Raw genomic sequence first — 24,439 nt, 5'->3', positions numbered from 1 at the left:
GAACTCTGCAAATCATGGGATGACATGCAGTGTTCCAGTGTGCCCCTTAGAGTTGAACCTGAATTTCCTAAAATTTTGACCAGCAGAGACAAGTTCAGCTGGCTGCATCCTTTTATCTTGTTACATGGACTATCATAGTTTTTTTGAAATTATATTACACCATTAACTCTTTCTTGCACTTGTAGTCATTTTAGTTTCTTGCCTCCTCCCTTTATGCTTTTATTAGATTTAATTTGTCATTAAGCTACAGTATATATATGCAACATGTTATGTTTAATTCTTTTGTATTTCACCTAGTTTTCTCATTTGTTATAATATGTTTTCAAAAAAATTATTTGGGCCAGTGCCGTGGCAGCCATTGGAGGGTGAACAAACGGTAAGGGAAGACCTTTCTCTCTGTCTTTCTCTCTCACTGTCTACTCTGCTTGTCAAAAAAAAAATTATTTGGAAGGCAGAGTGAATCAAAATGTGGTTCACATATTGCTTTGTGGGGGATGACCTAGCTCCAGTGGTGCTCCTAAGCTGGCTGGCACCTAGCACTTAGCACTTAGTGAGAGCTCTGCATTCCAGGGCATTATGCAGGTGGCTTGAAATCAACAACAGGCCAGTGTTAACCTCACCAGTTAGCCAAGTGTTTAAAAATATTCATTATAACTTAAATATAGAAACGATTTGTGTGAAACTTATGACAGGAATAGGCATATAGTAGAAAAAGGCTTCAAGCAAAGGCAGGCGCAAGTGGTGCATTGCTTTAAATAGTTATTAGGAAAAGAAAATGAATATCACCTTAGTACTTTAGTCACTTTGTTGGAAAATGTTTTTGAAATACAGGGTTAGGAATCGGGGCAATAGGCTTAATAAGGGTGGGCATTGTGTCACAGTGGGTTAAGTCGAGGCTTAAGATACCTGCGTTTCATACCTGAGTGCAGGTTGGAGCCCTGGCCGCTCTGTTTCTGATCCATCTCTCTGCTGCCCTGTCTGGGAAGCAACAGATGATAGTTTAAATATGTTAGTCTCTTCCAGGCACATGGGGATTCAGGTGGGAGTTCTGGGCTCCTGGCTTCAGCCTGGCCAGCCGTGGATATTCTAGCCATATTGAGGGAGTGAACCAGCAATGGAAGATTCTCTCTTTCCCTTTCAAATAAGGAAGTTTTAAAAAATATTAATACTTTATACACATTTGATTATATTATGGATAAGAGCTACAATAGGTAGTGCGTCTTGTATTAGTTTTCTGTCTACAGCAACAAATCTCTGTGGGTGCCCAGTGCAACAATCTTTTCTCTCCCATTTAAGGAAAAGACACACAACAGCCCACTTACCCCCGCTTTCGTGGGCTGTCCCATGGGGTTAGGAAACAAAGGAGGAAGCTAGGAGTGGCCCTGGAGGGGCTGCCCACCGCTTTGTAGAAATGCCGGGATCCCAGAGAGAAAATGTTACCGGAAATTGTCTTCGCGCAAGAAAGAATTCAGGCATGAGACAGAGAGTAGTGGGAGGTAAAATAGCAAGGTTTATTAGGGAAGGGACATCCATAAGAACGGATGGGCACCTCTCCAGACAGGACCTGAGAGACTGGGGTGGGGGGGAAGGAGAGAGGTTACTTGGTTGAGTGGAGAGATTCCACCTGACCAGGCCAGGTGGGGCGGCTCATCAGAGAGGCAGAGGGCTGAGCGCGCAGTCCGGTTGAGACCGGGCGGGGGTGGGGGTGGGGGTGGGGGTTTAAGGAGATGGGTCTGGCTTGCCCACCTCTGCTCTTCTTGGAACAAAGGGCTTTTTGGATGTAAATAGAAAAACTTCTATCTGAGTTTTCCCCTGAAGGTATCTGACAGGAGGAAGCCTAGCTGGGGCCATCCTGAGTTTAGAGGAAGGGTGAGCAGGACCCCTGGAGAATGGGAATCTGGAGCAGGGTGTTTGAAGTGCAGACACTGGGCTGCACCTGGGAGATTGTGGAAGATTTGTCAGGCAGAAGGGGCGGGGACCTCCACCTGGCAGGTTATCAGGTAGAAGGGGGCAGGGCAGGATGTGAATACCGGGCTGCCCCTGAAACATTGTCAGGATGACTTTGAGATGCAGATGCATATGCTGGACATAGATGTCTTCTCTTTAGGCCTTTATGTCACACACACATAAGCTCATAACTGACTTCCTACCTAACAGAATGAGGTTGAGGTTAAGGCCTGTGTTGGGGCTGTAATGTGCACGCGCACCACCCATGGCATGGGAATGTACTTGCAGGACATGGTGCGGGCAGGTGGCTGAGGATGAGGGTGAGGGGCCAGAGGCCCCTGTGAGCCCCAGGGTGTCTCTGTGTGAGTCCCAGGGCGGGTCTGTTTGTGGAGACCCCATCCTGGCTGCCGGTGGACGAGTGTTGGTGGCTGAGAGTGAGGCCAGACTTTGCCTCAGAGCCAAGGGGTAACCGGAGCTCCTGCTCCCTCATGCACAGAGATTTCTCCCACAGGAGCCGCTCAGGCAGGCACAGCCGGACCGGAAACGGTTCCCGCGGGGTCCCGCAGCTGGAGGGCGGTGGTGGCAGCCCGTGGAGAAGGCGGCTCATCCCTCCTCTCGGGCGATGCCCGCCCAGGGCCTGCACCCTGCGCGCCAACCGCCTGCGCCCTGTGGCTCCGAGTCCGCAGTTGGGAATGCTTGGGCACGCGGCGTCCCGGCGTGCAGAGGGTCCCAGGCCGCAGTGCCACGGGACCCCCGGGGCATGGCCCTTGGCCCAGGCAGAAAGGTCAAGGACCAAGGACACGGAAGGTGGAGCCTGGGCCGGGAGGCTGCGGCACAGCGCGTCCCCCAAGTGAGGGCTGCGGCAGGCGGCACCCGCCTTGGCTCCCGGGCGTTCCAGGTGGCGTCCGCGCCCTCTCCGCGCGCGGGGCGCTTGCTCTTGGTGCTGGGAAGCGGCGCTCCGGGTGCTCCTGGGCTCCTGCTCTGACTCGACTCGCGGCGCCCCGAAGTCACGAAGCCACAGCAGGGGCAGCCCGGGCGGTGGGCCCAGGGCGACCTGCAGGGCTGGAGTGGGCAGCGGCAATGAGGGGCACGGGAGGCCGCCCCCAAGTCGCTGGGCACCGACGCGGAGGCCAGACAACTACAAGACAGGAGCTCGCAGGATCCAACATAAGGTAATGATAAAGAGAAAAGAGATCCGTCCTTGCAGGATCAATATCCTGAATTATCAGTGTAGCCCATAAATATGTAAAATTATTGCGTGTCCATCAGAAATATAGAAAATCTCCTGTGGAATGTGTAGGACCCCAAAAGCGGTGTCCTTTTGTGACGACCCCAGAAACACAGACTCCAGACCAGACGATGCAAAAGAACAGGAGGTAATTTTATTTCATTTGCGCAAATGGGCCCTCTACTGCTGCAAGCAGCAAGCAAGAGAGAGGAGCCCCGAGCAGCTATCTCACACAGCTTTTAAGGGGCAAAACTACAAAATTAACATACCATAGGGTGGCGTAAGTTTATTGGGTAACTACAATGGGAGGAGGTCGTCGAGGAGGAGGAGAAACAGGGGGCTACGTGCCCTACGTGTCTAAGCTTGGACAAGGGGAGGTTGTCCTTGAAGAGCAGAAAGGGGTGGCTACGTGCCTCATGGTTTCTTTGTTAAGCTTGAACAAGCACAGGGGAGGGGGCTTAGGTGCATACCAGGATGTTCTGTCGCCCTTATCTCTGGGTAGTAGCCCTTATCTCTGGGTAGTAGCTATCTGCTTTCTCTGTGAACTTAGTTTACTCCCCATTTCCCAGGACTGTTTTATTAAGGCCATTTTTTTATGGCGGCTCTTGGCTCCTTTCAAATGTAAAAAATATAATTATTAAAAAGTAAAAAAAAAAATCGAGGGGCTGAAAGAAATAGGGTTATGCCAGTCTTGTCTTTGAAGGATGAAAGTACTTTTGAGACTTTTAGCTTGCTGTTTTAAAACTAGTCGCTGAAATTGGCTTTTTTTTTTTTTTTTGGTGTCAAGCAGATGAAGGGTGCTAGCTTTGATAATGCAGAAAGAAGTGGGCGTAGTTGCCTGATGGGTGAGTCAGAACAGTGGCCTAACCCAGGCCTGTGATTCCTGTAGGGCTGGAAGTCTTACACTACGCATGAAATCATAAAGTCACAGAATTCATTAGAAGTATGTCCCACCCAGTTTCCAATGCAAATCACTGGATAAAATGAATTCCGTAATTCTACTGCGCCTTTGTGAAGTTTTGTTCTATTAAAATACTACTATCTGGTTTCTAGGATGGTTAATCACTTGTAATCTTTCTCTTTACTGTATTAACATAAACGTGGCTTGAAGTAGGATGGGACTTTTTTTTTTTTTTGACAGGCAGAGTGGACAGTGAGAGAGAGACAGAGAGAAAGGTCTTCCTTTTGCCATTGGTTCACCCTCAAATGGCCGCCGCGGCTGGCGCTTTGCACTGATCCGAAGCCAGGAGCCAGGTGCTTCTCCTGGTCTCCCATGAGGTGCAGGGCCCAAGCACTTGGGCCATCCTCCACTGCACTCCCGGGCCATAGCAGAAGCTGGCCTGGAAGAGGGGCAACCGGGACAGAATCTGGCGCCCCGACCGGGACTAGAACCCTGGGTGCCGGCGCCTCAGGGGAAGGATTAGCCTATTGAGCCTTGACGCTGGCCCTATTTTTAATACAGAAAACTTCAACTGTTAATGACCATTAACAAGAAGAAAGCATCATGTTGGCCACATCCTTACTAGCATTTGTTATTTTCTGTCTTTCTGATTAGAGCCATTATAATATACATTTACTGACTCTGGAATGTGAACCATCCCAGTTTTCGTGGGATAAATCCCAGTTGATTATGATGTATGATCTTTTTGACGTTTTGTTGGATTTGATTTGCTGGCATTTTGTTGAAAGCTTTTGCATGTATGCTCATTGGACATATTGTTATCTATTTTATTTGTTGTGTCCTTTTCTGCTTGGGGAATCAAGGTAATGCTGAATTCATAGATTGAGTTTGGAGAGTTTAATCTGATTCAGTTTTGAGGGCTGGTATGAGAAGAATTGGTGTTAGTTTTCCCTAAAAATTTGGTAGAATTCAGCAGTGAAGAAACCCATGGGTCCTTGGCTTTCCTTAGATTAGAGATTTTTAATTACTGAATTGATTTAATTACTCATTTGTCTGTTTGTGTTTTCTATGTTTTCATGGTTAAATATTGGTAGGTAGTTTGTATCCAGAGATATGTGCATTTCTTCTATGTTTTCCAGTTTGTTGGTATATTGTTGTTATAGTAATCTCTAATGACCCTTGTATTTCTGTTCTATCAGTTGTCCCATCTACTTTTTCACATCTGATTTTACTTATTTGTATCTTCTTTTTTCCTTAGTTTACCGCAGCTAAAGTTTGTCAGTTTTACTTATGTTAAAGAACCAACTCTTGGGGCTGACGCCGTGGCTCGCTTGGTTAATTTTCTGCCTGCGGCGCTGGCACCCCATATGAGCACCAGGTTCTAGTCCCGGTTGCTCCTCTTCCAGTCCAGCTCTCTGCTGTGGCCCAGGAGGGCAGTGGAGGATGGCCCAAGTGCTTGGGCCCCTGCACCTGCATGGGAGTCCAAAAGGAAGCACCTGGCTCCTGGCTTCAGATCAGCACAGCGCTGGCCATAATGTCCATTTGGGGAGTGAACCAATGGAAGGAAGACCTTTCTCTCTCTCTCTTTCTCTCCCGCTCTCTCACAGTCTATAACTCTACCTGTCAAAAAAAAAAAAACCTCTTATTTTATCAATCTTTTGTACTGCATTTTAAGTTTCTACTTCATTTATTCTGCTTTTTTATTTCTTTCCTTCTCATTTTTGTTACTGTTTTTCTAGATGTTTGAGATGTATAGTTAGTGTGTTTAATTGGTATTCTATTTTTTATGTATATACTTCTTGTTAAAAATATCCCTTCTCGTATTGTTTTGCTGTATCCCAGAAGTTTTGGTATGTTGTGTTTCTATTTTTATTTGTTTCAAGGAATTTAAAATGTTCCTTTTGGTTTCTTCAGTGACCCTGCTGTTCATTGAGAAGCACACTGTCAGTTTCCACATATTTGTGAAATTACTAGAGTTTCTTTTGTTGCTGATTCCTAGTTTTAATCCATTATGGTAAGAAATGATACATGATATTATTTTGCCTTTTTTTTTTAATCTGATGAGGCTGGCTTTGTGCCATAATGTATGTCTGTACTACAGAATGCTCCACGTGCTGATGAAAAGATTGTGCATTTTGTACCTGTTTGATGGGACGTTCTCTAAGTATCTGATGTGTTCATTGGTCCTATATCATTATATAGCTAAACTCTAATATGTTTTTGTTGATATGTTTGTCTAGATGTTCTGTTCATAGATGAAAGTGGAATGTGGAATTCCGCTACCATTGTTGTACTGGAGCTTATTTGTCGCTTTTGATCTATTAATGTTTGGGCAATCTAGCTTTAAGTATATGTTCATCTAAAACCATTGTATTTTCTTGTTGAGTTGACCTATTGATCATTATATGGTCACCAGTTGTGTCTGCTTTTACATTAAAGTCTAATTTGTCTGGGATATTTATAGCCACCCCTGTTCAAAAAGCTTTTGGTTTCTGCCTGCATGGAGTGTGTTTTTCCATCCTTTTACTTTCATTCTCTGTGTGTCTTTTCTGGAGAAGCAAATGTTTGTTGGCAGCATATTGTTGAGCCTTTTTCTTTTATCCATTCAGCCTGTCTGGTTCTTTTAATTGGGGAATTTAGATCATTTACATTTAAAGTTCTTATTAATAAGTAATGACTTAGTTCTATAATTTAAAAGTTGCTTCTGCTTATTTTGATTACCCTTTGTTCTTTTTTGTGGGCATTGTCCTTCTAAATGGTAGGTTTATTTCATTGTTTTTGTATGAAGGAGTCCCTTAAGCATCTTCTGGAAGCCTGGCATGGTGGTGATGAATTCCTTAAATTTTTCCTGTCTTTGCATGCTTTTGCTTCTCCTTTACTTATGAAAGATAGTTTCACTTAACAAACTATCCTTGGTTGGCAGTACTTTCAGAACTTGGAATAATTTCAGTGATCCACTCTTCCATTTATATGTCATGTATTTTTCTGTATTTGTGATGGGAATTTTCATTTCAATAGGAGAAGTTGTAGAACTGCTACTGACTGGCTGCCCATGACTGTATATGTGTCTGTCTTGCTCTTCTACTTTGTGGTGATATAATGTTCCCACATGTCAAGGCCTAGAGTGCCTACCTTTTTTTTTAAAGATTTATTTATTTATTTATTCAAAAGTCAGAGTTACACAGAGGGAGAAGAAGCAGATACAGAGGTCTTCCATCTGATGGTTTACTCCCCAGTTGACCACAACGGCTGGAGCTGCGTGATCCGAAAGCAGGAGCCAGGAGGTTCTTCCAGGTCTCCCATGTGGGTGCAGGGGCCCAAGGACTTGGGCCATTTTCAACTGCTTTCCCAGGCCATAGAAGAGAGCTGGATTGGAAGTAGAGCAGCTGGGTCTCGAACCAGCACCCATATGTGATGCCGGCGCTTCAGGCCAGGGCGTTAACCCACTGTGCCACTGTGCTGGCCCAAACCTTGTTTTTCTCTGTATTTACCTAAAGACACTTATTATCCCAGAAATAGCAGAAATTGGGCCATGGTGTTTGCTGCTGTCTGCTGTATGAGTATATTTTGCTTAACAGAAGATGGTCAGAAAATGTTCCAGGTCTGTGATGTTTTAGCAGATCCCTGTTGGAAGTCAATGTTACACTTGCTGCAGACAAAGATTTCTCTTGTGTATGTGAATATGTCTGTTCTACCCATGCTGACTCTTGTTGATGACATTCTCATTGTGGTGACAAATCATATGAGGCACTTAGTCTTCCTGTTGCTAACATTGACAAGATATTAGATGTATGACCATGGGTAGGTATTGTGACACAGCAAGCTAAACTGCCACTTGAACCCCTGCAGCCCATATCAGATGCTGGTTCAAATTCCAGGTAATCTGCTTCTTACCTAATTTCTTACTAATGCATCCTGGGAGGCAGCAAATGATTGTTCAAGTGCTTGGGCCCCTACCACCCATATGGGAGACTCAGATGGGGTTTTGGGTTCACATGGCCCAACTCCATGTTGCTGGAATTTTGGGGCTGAACCAACAGATGGATGATTTTTACACCACCTCTTTCCCTGTTTTTCAGGTAGATAAAAACAAACAAACAAACATTAAGAAATAGATATGTAGCTGTTTTGAGCAAAAGTATTTCCTTGTTTTAGAGGTATTGTTTAGGGAAGGATGATGTAGGTGCTTTTCTAAAATTTCAGTTTGTAGGCACATGAGTGATGCCATGTATTAAAATGAAATTCTGGACCAAAGATGAACCCAGAAGCAGTGCCTCTAATACTTGTCCATCTTACTTTTGGCTTCTTATCTGCCTTATTAACACTCCGGTCTCAATCCTTTTCAGCTTGCCCTGCATTTCCCCCTGTATTTGTGGAAACTCATGTGTCAGTTCATCCAGTAATTCTAGAATGATCGTTGGAATTAGGTATTCCCACCAGTACTTTTCACCAGTTGCCACAGGATTCTCCCAGTTTGATCATTTACAAGTGAAATGAATGAATACACATACTATTATTGTTGGTTTGTAGTGAAGACAAGTAGTAAGTAGAAAACCACTGTTCCTTAGGAATATGGACAAGGGCTGTAAATAATAATCAAATTTTAAAATGTCAGTTTCACTCAAAACATTATTTTTTTGTACTGTATATATTAGTTACCACAAGTCAGGGAAAATATATAACATTTTGAGTTTTTGTGTATTTCAGTAAGCAAAGTGTTCTCCAGTTGCATCCATTTTGTTGCAAAAGACAGAATTTCATACTGTTTTATGGGTGAGTGGTATTCCATCATGTATATATACCAAATTTTTTTATCCATTCTTCAGTCTAGGGTTGATTCCATACCTTAGCTATTGTCAGTTGAACTACTAGAATCATAGGAGTAAAGATAACTCTTTTGTATGATGATTTCATTTCCTTTCGGTAAATTCCCAGAAGTGGAATGGCTGGGTTGTATTGTAGATCTATTTTCAGATTTCTGAGGAATCTCCATACTGTCTTCCATAATGTTTGTACTAGTTCACATTCCCACCAATATTGGATTAGGTTACCTTTTCCTCTATATCATCACTAGCATTTTTTTTTTTGACAGGCAGAGTTCAACAGTGAGAGAGAGAGAGAGACAGAGAGAAAGGTCTTCCTTCCATTGGTTTATCCCCCAATGGCTGCTACAGCTGGTGCACCACGCTGATCCAAAGCCAGGAGCCAGGTGCACTTGGGCCTTCCTCCACTGCCTTCCCGGGCCACAGCAGAGAGCTGAACTGGAAGAGGAGCAACTGGGACAGAATCCAATGCCCCAACTGGGACTAGAACCCAGGGTGCTGGTGCTGCAGGCAGAGGATTAGCCAAGTAAGCTGCGGCGCTGGCCTATTTTTTGATTTTTGGATGATAGCTGTAAAAAAAAAAAAAAAGAAAAGAAAACAAAGAACGGTCATTTGCAACAAAATGGATGAAACTGGAAAACACCATACTTAGTGAAATGAGCCAGTTCCAAAGGGACAAACTCTGTATGTTCTCCCTGACCTGTGATAACTAATAAAGCACCTAAAAGACAACATGTAGAAATGAAATTCACACTTTGAGAAGCAACGATTTTCAGGAGCCCTTCTCTTGACTGTTGCTTTTTATTCTATATCTTTTATCTTTTCCTTTATAATATTTTCCTTATTTTTTCTCTTTCATACAATTCATTGAATTCTATACTTAACAGTTAATTATATATATAAAGTTAATTTAAAATAGATCTTAGTAAAGAATAAGAGTGAGAACAAGAAAGGGAAGAGCAAGGGGGGCGTTCACAGTGGGAAGAATTAGCAAGATCCTAAAGTTGTAATTGTGAAACCTATGGAGATGTGCGCTTTGGAACCGCAGCGTGAGAGCCCGGGAAGATGGAGCAGCCGCCTGCGGGGCCGCCCCTGTCCCTGGGGGGCCCGCAGCAGCTCCAGCCACTGTCATCAGGTCTCTGGCCCAGAGCCCTGGGCCAGGACACCTTGGAGGGCATAGACCACGCTGCAGGAGAGTGAGGACTTCACCATGGAGGCTCTGCAGCATCTAGATTCTCTAGGGACTACAAAAGTTGAAGGAAGGCAAATTTTCAAAAGGAAGTTGTCTTGAAAATATATTTACAATATTGACAGCTTTTTATATTTTTAAATAATTTAAGACTTTAAGAAGATTTATGGTGAAAGGAAACTGGACTAACAACGAGGCCAAAGACTTTTCCTGCCATGACTTACTCTGGAAATAGCTGGCAGCGACTGCAAGAGACCCGCGAGGGGCTGTAACAGCCGCCCAGGCCTTCCACTCAGGGGTTGCCCGAGGGACAGAGCAGTGATGCCTCCCTGGACGGCAGAGGGCCACCGCTTTTATCAGAAAGCGCTGCGGGAAATCAGATGCTAAGGAATCCGGCACCTGCACTGCTGGGAACCTGCAGATGCGGCAGAGGCTGGTGAATGCAGGGTGTGACCAGGAGGTGGCTGGCAGAGCGCTCAAGCCGACTGGCAGCAGTATAGAAACGGCCCCGGAATACATCAGTAAGACGGGCTGCCTGGGCCCCAGGAACGAACAGACAGTGCGAGTCGTTAAGCAGACTCCCCAGGAAAGGGCCTGGTGCCAACCCAGGTGAGGATGTCATGGAGGCCCAGTTTCCAGGGCGACGCCTTCCCACCCTACCACCTGCTGGGCTGCGCTGGAGGAGGTGCCAAGCCTTCCCCTGGACAGCGCACCCCTCCTAAGGCTACGGGACAGCGGGCGTGGAGGGGGCGGGGGGCGCACTTCCCTGGGTCCCCGCACTGCGGGCCCCTCGCTGCCCGCTGCCGCTACTTGGCGCCACCTAAGGCCGTGCTCTTGCTGGTGCCCTGGGAGCCTCTGGCCTAAGGCGTGCGGCACAGCCTCTTGTTCCAGAGCAAGGCGCTGCCTGAGGCTGGGGTCTACTGGGGCCTGACAGCCAAGGGCCAGCCCGACGGCCCCGCGCCCAGAAGGACCTACTCCTTCAACAGCCAGCAACTGCAGGTGGGCGTCCCCATCCAGGCCAAGCCCTCCCTGCTGGCCCCCAACACCCTCGGCAGTCCCTACCCGCTGGACCTGGAGTTGGGCAGCCCACACTGCAGGTGCCTGCCCCCCTACCCGAATCACCTGCTGCTGCCCAGCATGCCGGAGCAGTACGACCTGGACGGCCTGTGTGTGGGCATGGAGCAGAGCCTCCGAGGGGGTGCAGCGGCCAAGCCCGCCAAAAGGGCAGACAAGAGCCACTAGGGCGCCAAGGGGCACAGATGCGGGAAGGACAAAAAGCAGATCCAGACTTTTTCCTAAGTCCTTGGCTGCAAAAACAGGAAGGAGGAGGAGGAGCGAGTCACACTTTAAGTAATTCATGGAGCAACAAGTGGAAAATGTCATAGAAACCTACCAGCAGAAGGTGAACCGGAGGATGCAGCTGGAGCAAGGGATGGCCAAAGCTGGACTGTGTGAAGCTGAGCAGGAACAGAGGGAGATCCTCTACCAGGAGGAGTCTAATTACAGCAGGCTGAAGAGGGCCAAGGTGAACAAGCCCATGTTTGTGAAAATCAAAACCCTGGTGCCTTTGGAGAAGTGCACTTTACTTGTAAGGTGGACACTCACTCTCTGTACACCATGAGGACCCTGAGGAAGGAGGATGTGCTGAGCCGGAATCAGGTGGCCTGTGTCATGGCCGAGAGGGACATCCTGGCTGAGGCCGACAACGAGTGCGTGGTGAAACTCTACTACTCCTTCCAAGACAAAGACAGCCTGTACTTTGTAAGGGACTGGTCCCTGGTGGGGATGTGATGAGCCTGCTGATCCACATGGAGGTCTTCCCTGAGCACCTGGCCTGGTTCTTATCATAGAGTTGATGTTGGCCATTGAGAGTGTCCACAAGATAGGCTTTATCTACTGGGACATCATGCCTGACAACATTTGGATAGAGCTGGATGGTCACATCAAAGGGACAGATTTCGGCCTCTTCATGGGGTGCAGGTGGAACTCACAATTCCCAATACTACCAGAAAGGAAACCACATCTGACAGGAGCCCAGCGACCTCTGGGACAATGTGTCTAACTGTCGGTGTGAGGACAGGCTGAAGACCCTGGAACAGCAGGCAGCAAGCAGCACCAGTGGTGTCTGGTGCACCCCCTGGTTGGGTTGCCACGTTACATCACTCCTCTGCAAAGGTACACCCTTGTGGAGCATCAGCGTGATTCTCTTTGAGATGCCGGTCGGGCTGGTGCCCACACTCACAGAAACCCAGCTGAAGGTGGTCAACTGGGAGAACACTTCCACATTCCTGCCCAGGTCAAGCTGAGCCCAAGGCCAGGTCAACCTTATCACCAAGCTGAGCTGCTCTAATCTGCCTGGGGGAGGGACAGGCCAATGACTTAAAGGCCCACCCCTTCTTCACACCATAGACTTCTCCAGCGACATCTGGAAGCAGCCAGCCCCCTACGTGCCCACCAGCAGCCACCCCATGGGACACCTCAAATTTTGACCCCATAGATAAAGAAAGCCTGTGGAAGGAGGCCAGCGAAGGGAGTACCAAGTCCTGGGACACGCTCGCCTGCCCTGGAAACAGGCACCAGAGCTCGCCTTCTGTGAATTCACTTTCCGAAGGTGCTGTGATGACAGTGGCTTCCCCTTTAGATGCCCCAAGCCTTCAGGAGCAGAGGCTTCACAGTCTGAGAACTCAGATTGGAAAACTCCGATCTGGTGGATCCGACCGAGGGTGCCAGCCGGTCTATGTGTAGCCCGTGCAGCCAGGGGCCATGAGGTGTCAGTCACCGGGGGAGCAGCCCAGGTGGGCTACTTCTCTCCAGACTTCTTCACTGGGAACGCCCGACACGGAAGCTGAAGGGACTCTTCCCAGCTGAGCTGCTTTTCTCAGTTCTGCTTGCTGCGCAGGTAGGGTGGACGTGACTTTGAATCGGCTTTTGAGGACTTAACACTGCATTAGAACAATATTTTTAAACATTTAGTACAGTTTAGAAATCCTATTTTTCTTACTAAATTAGAGATTAACTTTGACAAATCATGCTGCTGTTATTTTCTACATTTGTATTTTATCCGTAGCACTTATTCACATTTAAGAAAAGACATAAAAACTGAAAAACATGTGAGAACAAATGTCTGTGCAATAATATAAAAAACTTAAAAGGCACTCTGCCCAGATATCATGGAGACCATTTTATCCACACAGTGGATTTTGTTTGTATTTTTTCCCACATTTCAAAATCATGATATGATGTTAAAAGGTGCTTTTTATGGGCTTTGTGTGTATTACAGTATAATAGGAAGTGAGCAGGGTGATGATGTGCTGTGATTTCAGACATCTGCTGGGGAAAGCACTGCTGGAGCAGGGTTTTTCTATTATAAAATTACCGTAGCCATTCACAGCAGCTGCAGTGAATATGTTTTTACCCAGTGTTTTTAAATGAGGCATTTTAGATAGCGTGCTGATAAGGTATCCCGTGGTTTGCTATGATTGTATCCCTTATTGTTTTGTTAAAGACATGCAGAAGTGTAACTGGAAAGTGATTTGTGTGTGTGTGTGTGTGTGTGTGTGTGTGTGTCGGGTATGACTGGGTTCTTTGGGGGGTAAAGTGAAATGTTTGTCATATACTAAACTTTCACACATCAAAAGGGATTAACATAGCTATGCCAGAACTTTGAAGTTACTGGCGGACGCATGTTCATTTCTGTAGTCAGTATGCTCTTGGGTTCTTGGTGCAGCTGGTATGTGGAATTCAATAACTCCAACCCTGCTACTTAACCTCTTGAATGCTTCTTCCCCGCACTGTTGTAACAGCTGAGATGTTACCATAATGAAATTGAGTAATCTTATGGTTTTTGAGTAATCTTATGGTTTTAGTGTGCTTTGAAATGTTGAACTGTAGCTTGATTTAAATAGCACATTTTTCTAATGTTTGTAAACAAGCAAAGATTCTTATTGACAGTGTGATGAAAAAATAAACCATACATGTTTTCTTAGATGTATAGATGTATGTATAACTACATAGGTAAACAAAATATTCCTTATTTCAAATTAGTATGATGCCTATTTAAAGTGATTTATTTAAATTCTTTTGCTTTTTAAAAATCTGATCACAGTTTTCATTATATTATTCTCCATATTTTTCTTTGAATTCTTGGCATAATGTATGCATTACTTAGTATGTATCTAAGAAACAATGCTTATAAGTTTATCAATGCCTAATCTAAAAAAAAATCCTGTGTACTGGTTTTTTGGTTATCATTTTTCAGACATCCTTGGCCTGGAGAACCTCTCTGTCATGAGCCATAGAGACCCCATTTTGCTCTAAATTGCACTTCGAATTCACTGGGATGCATATAGTATTCCTTATAAGCAAATGCTATGTTTATCCAGTAACATTGTTTTAGTTATTTTTAGTACCATTTTCTTTTTTTTTCTTTCTGACAGGTAGAGTGGACAGTGAGAGAGAGAGACAGAGAGAAAGGTCTTCCTTTTGCCATTGGTTCACCCTCCAGTGGCCGCCACAGACGGTGCGCTGTGGCCGGCGCACCGCACTGATCCGAAGGCAGGAGCCAGGTGCTTTTCCTGGTCTCCCATGGGGTGCAGGGCCCAAGCACTTGGGCCATCCTCCACTGCACTCCCGGGCCATAGCAGAGAGCTGGCCTGGATGAGGGGCAACCGGGACAGAATCCGGTGCCCTGACCAGGACTAGAACCCGGTGTGCTGGCGCCGCTAGGCGGAGGATTAGCCTGTTGAGCCGCACCGCTGGCTGTACCATTTTCTTTTAATTTTTATACTAGAATTAAAAGTGGTATGAATGTCATTTTCTCAACAATGTCTCTGTGTTTCAGGTAAATATGGGGAAGAATTATATGTCCACTAAAATCTTTTTTCTTTTTATTCCCCACAGCATGATACCCTGCTGTAGGCTCTGCTCAGTAGATAATTTTCAGTTATGTGCATAATCTGAGATCAATGTTAGCAAAAAATTTGTTAGCACATATATGCTGTCAAGTATTGAGATCTGATGCAGTATATATCCTTTGTTTAATTAGATGTATTGTGACATTCTCATCTCTTATTTTTGTACAGCATCAACCGCATTAGTATGAAAGAATTCAATTAATATCACTCTTATTTTCTAGGCCTTCGCTGTGGCAGGGAGCATGGATGAGGTGAAAGTTGGGAAAAGGATGGTCAGAGGCCGTGACTACCCCTGGGGAGTTTTGCAAGGTAAATGTGATGAAAGAGTGCAGCTTCTGGAAATACGGAGTTAAACATTCCATGTCTGTCACCTGTAGGATTTTTAGAGTTTCAAAGTTATGAAATATTCAAATTTTACTATATTGCTATATGTTATACTACATGTAATATTATGTAGGTATAATATAAATAAATATAAGTAAAACAAGCTATAGTAAAATTATCATATAAAATAAATATAAATATAATGAATATAAATAAAATATAAAATTATCATGTGCTATAAATAATAAGTCATCCTGAGACTTTTGGAAATGGCAACACAAGAGAAAGAAAGACATGTGAGTTGGTTTTTTAACAAAGAATTTTTAATTGACAAAATTGTATGTGCTTTTCATATGCAACGTGACACTTTGAACTATGTGTCTGTTGTTGAAAGGCTAAATTGAGCTAATCACCATATACATAAGCTTTGTGGTGAGAATATTAATATATACTCAGTATTGAAATTTTTAAGAATGCAGTATGTTAACAATAGTAACCATGATGTACAGTAGATGTCTTGAACTTTCACTTTCATCTAACAAAATATTTTATATTTTGACCAAAATCTCCCTTATCCACTACTCTATCCAGTTCCTGATAACCACTATTTTATTCACTATTTATGTAAATTAAACTTTTTAATATTCCTTAAATAACTGAAAGCATGCCATATTTGCCCATGTGCCTGGCTTATTTCGTAGTTAAATGGCCTCCAGGTTTTTGTTATAAATGACAGAATTTCCTTCATTTTAAGCCTGAATGGTATTCCATTGTGTTTATTTGCTACATTTTATTTATCCACTCATTGAGTGGTGGACTCTTGGGTTGATTTCATATCCTGACTATTTTTGTTTTAATTTTTATTTATTTATTTTATTTATTTATTTTGACAGGCAGAGTGGATAGTGAGAGAGAGACAGAGAGAAAGGTCTTCCTTTGCCGTTGGTTCACCCTCCAATGGCTGCCATGGCTGGTGCACTGCAGCCAGCGCACTGTGCTGATCTGAAGGCAGGAGCCAGGTGCTTCTCCTGGTCTCCCATGGGGTGCAGGGCCCAAGCACTTGGGCCATCCTCCACTGCACTCCCTGGCCACAGCAGAGAGCTGGCCTGGAAGAGGGGCAACCGGAACAGAATCCGGTGCCCTGACCGGGGCTAGAACCCAGTGTGCCAGCGCCGCTAAGCGGAGGATTAGCCTGTTGAGCCGTGGTGCCGGCCTATTTATTTATTTTTAAAAGATGGTGATGTATTGTTATTTTGGAAGCAAAGCAACCAGGACTTGTGCTCACATATGGAATATTGACATTGCAGGCAGCAGCTTAGTTCACTGTGCCACAATGCCAGCCCCAATCAGCCAGTTTCTGAAAGGGATTTCTAAGTATGTTACTATGATATTACAGTCTATATTGTTCTTAAAGATTTATTAATATTTGATTTATATATTTAGGTACAAATATATTTATATATAAGTATATATTTATATTTAGGTGAAAATATATATTTAGATGCAACTATATTTATAAGTGCTATGTCATTTTGAATATATTTATTGAATTGAGAGGCAGAGAGACAGTTATACAGAAAGAGTGTCCTCCTACCAGTCCACTCCCTAGATGATCACAGTCACTGGGACTGGGCTGGGGCTAAAGTCAGGAGCTGGAAGATCAGTCCAGGCCGCCCTTGTGGATGCAGAAGCCATCACTTCTTCCTCCCAGAGCTGCCTTAGCAGGAAGCCAGAGCCAGGAGCTGACTGTCAGTACTGAATCCAGGTACTCCAATATGTGAAGCAGGTATCTTAATTGGCATCTTAACTACTAGACTAAATGCCAGTCCTGCTATATCCTTTTGATTAAATGACTCCTCTGTTTTTATATAATGACCTTCTAATTCTTGGTTTGCAGTTTTTGCCTCAAAGCCTACTTTATCTGATAGAACTATAGCTGCTTCTGCATTTTTGGTTTATTTCAGTATACTGGTTAGTGAAACACATGTATGGAATATAAATGGGATTTTATAACTAAAGCATGCATAATCTATCTTTTTCATATTATATTTTTGTTAGTAGAATTTTACTTAATAAAAGTATTTCCTTCAGTGATGTTATAATACATACTTTGTTAGAAGTCTGTGAAATACCTTCAGGATAGTTTGTAAAGTACTAACACACTAACCATGAAAACCTATAGTGGATGCTAATGAGACACATTGTTTTACTATTTTTTATTTTTTATTTATGTATTGAATTTAAAGAAAATTTGTTAATCTAGAAATAAACTTCATATAGTTGGTATGTATTAGTAGGAACACAGTTATGTTGTTAAAAGAATTATTGCTGTTATTCAGATGATAATGTTGGCTTTCCTTTAAATGTGGTTTCCATTCTTGCATTCTTTTGAGAAAGCTTACTGAGTACCAGGTGTTGACAGTGAATGTTGTAGATGTGTTGTTTTTCTGACCAGTGGAAAATGAAAATCACTGTGACTTTGTTCAGCTCTGGTATATGCTTCTTTCTACCAATATGGAAGACCTGAAAGAACAGACGCACACTCAGTGTCCACCTGAAACCAGAACGTTTCAGGTACTTCAAACTGCAGTCAATGGGTTTCACTGATGTGGGCCCGGACAACCAGCCAGTTAGGTGAGTACAGACATGGCTGGAACAACTAGATGAATAATTTAGAAAGTCCCTACAACCACAAAGTGTAGTCATTTGGGCATGCAGATAATTGTACTTCTCCCATCCCAACCCATCCTTCATTTTAGGTTTTTTAATCATCCTAAGTCTTAGGTGGAACTAATAGAAGCAATATAAAAAAAGCTCATTTATAAGTGAAATATTTGTGTATATTGAAAAATGTATCCAAGGTATTATTTTGTTTTGATTTTTGTATTTATGTGAAACAGAATCAGGGAAGAGATTGGTGAATATAAGCAAACACTGACAGATTGGCAAAAGAAATTAAGAAGGTTTGGTGAAGGAAAGAGTTGAAAAGCATTAATGCAATGTCTTGGAAGTCAAGTGAAAAAGTTTTAGAGCAGATGTATTTAGCGCTATTGAAGATGGATGGTATTTGTGTTGTAACAGTATTTATAGTACTTTAGTAGTCACTTGGTTATGATTCCTTGATGACAACCAGAATTGAACTATCTTAAGTGAATGATATTTTTAAAGATGCCTAGCTTTATTTCAACTATTTTAAAAACATTTATTTATTTGAAAGACAGGTTGGGAAGACAGAGATAGATATCTTTCATCCATTGGTTCACTTCCCAAATGGCCACAGTAGCTGGGGTTGGAGTTAGGCCAGGCCAAGGACAGGAGCTGGAACTCCATTTGGGTCTCCCACATGGGAGCACAGGCCCAAGTACTTGGCACATCTCCCACTGCTTTCCCAGGTGCATTAGCAGGGAACTAATTGGAAGTGGAGCAGCGAGGACACAAACTGGTGCTCATATGGGATGCTGACATCATGGGTGATGGTGTAAACTGCTACACCACAACACCAGCTCCTATTTCAACTATTTTGAAAGTAGTTTCAATCATTAGAACTTTCCTCAAATTTTATTGCCAAAATATAAGAAGTACAGAAAATGGAAGAAATAAGAAATCACTACTATAAGCAGTTAAAAATTATAGTACCCTTTTTAGTACTCTTTATTATAGTCTACATATACCCAGGTTAAATATTATACCTCAGTTTATATATCCCATGATCTATAAGTTGTCATATTGGTAAATGTTCTTTTATAGAACCTAGCCTACAAATATATCTTTATATGTTTATTTATGTGGGCATTTTAATGTGAGAGTAATACAAATGTGCTTTTTAGCTTTCAGGAGATCTATGAAGCTAAAATAGAGGTTTATGCAATGGGTGAGGGAGAAAGAAGCAACATTTATTTATTTATTTATTTATTTTTATCTTTTATTTAATGAATATAAATTTCCAAAGTACGACTCATGGGTTACAATGGCTTCCCCCCCATACCGTCCCTCCCACCCACAACCCCCCCACTCCCTCTCCCCCTCCATCCACATCAAGACTCATTCTCGATTATCCTAACATACAGAAGATCAGCTTAGTATACCTTAAGCAAGGATTTCAACAGTTTGCTCCCACACAGAAACATAAAGTGAAAAATAATAGATGATTTTTTTTAAATGATGATGAAATCAGATCAGACCTATTGTCATGTTTAATCCCAGTGAGAGTCAAGTTGGGAATTGATAATTTCTTTTTTTTTTCTTACAGAAGATCAGTTTAGTGTACATTAAGTAAAGATTTCAATCGTTTGCACCCCCATAGAAACACAAAGTGAAATATACTGTTTGAGTACTCGTCACAGCATTAAGCCTCAGTGTACAGCACATTAAGGACAGAGATCCCACATGAGGAGTAAGCGCACAGTGACTCCTGTTGTTGACTTCACAAATTGACACTCCTGTTTATGGCATCAGTAATCTCCCCATGCACCAGTCATGAGTTTCCAAGGCTATGGAAGCCCCTTGAGTTCTCCGACTCTTATCTTGTTTAGACACGGTCATAGTCAAAGTGGAGGTTCTCTCCTCCCTTCAGAGAAAGGCACCTCCCTCTTTGAAGACCCGTTCTTTCCACTGGGATCTCACTCACAGAGATCTTTTTGCCAGAGTGTCTTGGCTTTCCATGCCTGAAATACTCTCATGGGCTTTTCAGCCAGATCCGAGTGCCTTTAGGGCTGATTCTGAGGCCAGAGTGCTATTTAGGACATCCGCCATTCTATGAGTCTGCTGAGTATCTCACTTCCCATGTTGGATCACTCTCCCCTTTATTTATTCTATCGGTTAGTGTTAGCAGATACTAGACTTGTTTATGTGCTCCCTTTGACTCTTAGTCCTTTCATTATGATCAATTGTGAACTGAAATTGATCACTTGGAGTAGTGAGATGGCATTGGCACATGCCACCTTGATGGGATTGAATTGGAATCCCCTGGTATGTTTCCAACTCTACCAATTGGGGCAAGTCAGCCCGAGCATGCCCCAAATTATACATCTCTTCCCTCTCTTATTCCCACTCTTATGTTTAACAGGGATCACATTTCAGTTAATTTTCAACACTTAAGAATAACTGTGTGATAATTACAGAATTAAACCAGTCATATTAAGTAGAACAGACAAAAAAAATACTATGAGGGATAATGTATTAAGTTGTCCATTAGCAGTCAGGGCTATGCTGATCAAGTCACCATTTCTCATAGTGTCCATTTCACTTCAGGAGGTTTCCTTTTTGGTGTTCAGTCAGTTGTCACCGATCAGGGAGAACATATGGTATTTGTCCCTTTGGGACTGGCTTACTTCACTCAGCATGATGTGTTCCAGATTCCTCCATTTTGTTGCAAATGACTGGATTTCATTGTTTCTTACTGCGGTATAGTATTCTAAAGAATACATATCCCATAATTTCTTTATCCAGTCTACCATTGATGGGCATTTAGGTTGGTTCCAGGTCTTGGCTATTGTGAATTGTGCTGCAATAAACATTAGGGTGCAGACCGCTTTTTTGTTTATCAATTTAAACTCCTTTGGGTAAATTCCAAGGAGTGGGATGGCTGGGTCGAACGGTAGGGTTATATTCAGGTTTCTGAGGAATCTCCAGACTGATTTCCATAGTGGCTTGACCAGTTTGCATTCCCACCAACAGTGGGTTAGTGTCCCTTTTTCCCCACATCCTCGCCAGCATCTGTTGTTGGTAGATTTCTGTATGTGAGCCATTCTAACCGGGGTGAGGTGAAACCTCATTGTGGTTTTGATTTGCATTTCCCTGATTGCTAGTGACCTTGAACATTTTTTCATGTGCCTGTTGGCCATTTGGATTTCCTCTTTTGAAAAATGTCTGTTGAAGTCCTTGGCCCATCTCTTAAGTGGGTTGTTGGTTTTGTTTTTGTGGAGTTTCTTGATCTCTTTGTAGATTCTGGTTATTAACCCTTTATCTGTTGCATAGTTTGCAAGTATTTTTTCCCATTCTGTCGGTTGTCTCTTCACTCTCCTGACTGTTTCTTTTGCAGTACAGAAACTTCTCAATTTGATGCAATCCCAATAGTTGATTTTGGCTTTGACTGTCTGTGCCTCCCGGGTCTTTTCCAGAAATTCTTTGCCTGTGCCAATATCTTGAAGGGTTTCTCCAATGTTCTCTAATAACGTGATGGTGTCAGGATGTAGATTTAGGTCTTTAATCCACGTTGAGTGGATTTTTGTGTAAGGTGTAAGGTAGGGGTCTTGCTTCATGCTTCTGCACGTGGAAATCCAGTTTTCCCAGCACCATTTATTGAATAGACTGTCCTTGCTCCAGGAATTAGTTTTAGATCCTTGATCAAATATAAGTTGGCTGTAGATGTTTGGATTGATTTCTGGTGTTTCAATTCTGTTCCATTGGTCTATCCATCTGTTTCTGTACCAGTACCATGCTGTTTTGATTACAACTGCCCTGTAGTATGTCCTGAAGTCTGGTATTGTGATGCCTCCGGCTTTGTTTTTGTTGTACAAGATTGCTTTAGCTATTCGAGGTCTCTTGTGCCTCCATATGAATTTCAGCATCATTTTTTCTAGATCTGCGAAGAATGTCTTTGGTATCTTGATTGGGATTGCATTGAACCTATAAATTGCTTTTGGGAGAATGGACATTTTGATGATGTTGATTCTTCCAATCCATGAGCATGGAAGATTTTTCCATTTTTTGGTATCCTCTTCTATTCTTTCTTTAAGGTTTTGTAATTTTCATCGTAGAGATCTTTAACGTCCTTGGTTAAGTTTATTCCAAGGTATTTGATTGTTTTTGTAGCTATTGTGAATGGGATTGATCTTAGCAGTTCTTTCTCAGTCATGGCATTGCTTGTGTATACAAAGGCTGTTGATTTTTGTGCATTGATTTTATATCCTGCCACTTTGCCAAACTCCTCTATGAGTTCCAATAGTCTCTTAGTAGAGTTCTTTGGATTCTCTAAGTACAGAATCATATCGTCTGCAAAGAGGGATAGTTTGACTTCTTCCTTCTTGATTTGTATTCCTTTGATTTCTTTTTCTTGTCTGATGGCTCTGGCTAAAACTTCCAGAACTATGTTAAATAGCAGTGGTGAGGGTGGGCATCCCTGCCTGGTGCCAGATTTCAGTGGAAATGTTTCCAACTTTTCCCCATTCAATAGGATGCTGGCTGTGGGTTTTTTATAAATTGCTTTGATTATATTGAGGAATGTTCCTTCTATACCCAATTTGCTTAGAGTTTTCATCATGAAAGGGTGTTGAATTTTATCAAATGCTTTCTCTGCATCAGTTGAGATAACCATATGGTTTTTCTTCTGCAGTCTGTTAATGTGGTGAATCACACTGATTGATTTGTGAATGTTGAACCATCCCTGCATACCAGGGATGAATCCCACTTGGTCTGGGTGGATGATTTTCCTGATGTGTTGTTGTACTCTATTGGCCAGAATTTTATTGAGGATTTTTGCATCTATGTTCATCAGGGATATTGGTCTGTAATTTTCTTTCAGTGCTGCATCTTTCTCTGGCTTAGGGATTAAGGTGATGCTGGCTTCATAGAAAGAATTTGGAAGGATTCCCTCTTTTTTGATTGTTCTGAATAGTTTGAGAAGAAATGGGATTAGTTCTTCTTTAAATGTCTGGTAGAATTCAGCAGTGAATCCATCTGGTCCTGGGCTTTTCTTTGTTGGGAGGGGCTTTATTACTGTTTCAATTTCTGTTTCAGTTATGGGTCTATTTAGGTTTTCGATGTCTTCATGGTTCAATTTTGGTAGATTGCATGTGTCCAGGAATCTATCCATTTCTGATAGGTTTTCCTGTTTGCTGGCATACAGGTCCTTGTAGTAATTTCTGATGATTCTTTTTATTTCTGTGGTGTCTGTTGTTACGTTTCCTTTTTCATCTCTGATTTTATTGATTTGGGTCTTTTCCCTTCTTTTTTTAGTTAGTTGGGCCAATGGGGTGTCAATTTTGTTTATTTTTTCAAAAAACCAGCTCCTCGTTTGGCTGATTTTTTGTAATGTTTTTTTTTTGGATTCAATCCTGTTAATTTCTTCTCTGGTTTTAATTATTTCTCTTCTCCTACTAGATTTGGGTTTGGTTTGCTGCAGTTTTTCTAGGTCCTTGAGGTGCGCTGAAAGCTCATTTATTTGGTACCTTTCCAATTTCTTGATATAGGCACCTATTGCTATAAATTTGCCTCTCAATACTGCTTTTGCTGTATCCCATAAGTTTTGATATGTTGTGTTGTTGTCTTCATTTACTTCCAGAAAGTTTTTGATTTCTCTTTTGATTTCTTGAATGACCCAGTGTTCATTCAGGAGCATGTTGTTCAGTCTCCATGTGTTTGCATACTTTCTGGGGTTTCCTGAGTTGCTAATTTCCAACTTCATCCCGCTGTGGTCTGAGAAGCTGCATGGTATGATTCTAATTCTTTTGAATTTGCTGAGACTTGCTTTATGGCCTAGTATGTGATCAATCCTAGAGAAGGTTCCATGCGCTGCTGAGAAGAATGTGAAGTCTGTAGATGTAGGGTTGAAAGTTCTGTAGATATCTGTTAGATCCATTTGGGCAATAGTGTCAATTAAATCTGCTGTTTCCTTGTTGATCTTCTGTCCGGATGATCTGTCTATTTCTGAGAGTGGAGTATTGAAGTCCCCCAGTACTATTGTATTGGAATCTAAATCTCCCTTTAAGTCCCTTAACATATCTTTTAAATAGACCGGTGCCCTGTAATTAGGTGCATATACATTTATAATAGTTACATCTTCCTGTTGAATTGAACCCTTAATCATTATATAGTGTCCCTCTTTGTCTCTCTTAACAGTTTTTGTATTAAAGTTTATTTTGTCTGATATTAATATGGCTACACCTGCTTTTTTTTGGTTTCTGTTGGCATGGAATATCTTTTTCCAACCTTTCACTTTCAGTCTGCATGCCTCTTTGTTAGAGAGATGTGTTTCTTGTAGGCAACAAATAGTTGGGTTGTGTTCTGTGAGCCAGTCAGCCAAACGGTGTCTTTTAACTGAAGAATTCAGACCATTAATGTTCAATGTGACTATTGATACGTAGTGACTTTGCCCTGCCATTTTCCCGGAAATAT

The 24,439-nt window shown here is 42.7% G+C and overlaps 2 pseudogenes; both read left to right on the top strand.

Annotated features, from left to right (window-relative positions):
- LOC149120455 (septin-14-like) overlaps nucleotides 1-18,130 on the top strand; it is a 142,239-nt pseudogene extending 124,109 nt beyond the window's left edge.
- LOC103347209 (serine/threonine-protein kinase LATS2 pseudogene) lies at nucleotides 7,609-15,310 on the top strand (annotated as a pseudogene).
- Nucleotides 18,131-24,439: the final 6,309 nt, after the last annotated feature.

The sequence above is a fragment of the Oryctolagus cuniculus genome, chromosome 19 (assembly GCF_051225735.1).
Source record: "Oryctolagus cuniculus isolate XC-2025 breed Fujian yellow rabbit chromosome 19, ASM5122573v1, whole genome shotgun sequence".
NCBI lineage: Eukaryota > Metazoa > Chordata > Mammalia > Lagomorpha > Leporidae > Oryctolagus > Oryctolagus cuniculus.
Note: the sequence above shows the minus strand (reverse complement) of the source record. Positions and strands in the feature narration are given on the sequence as shown.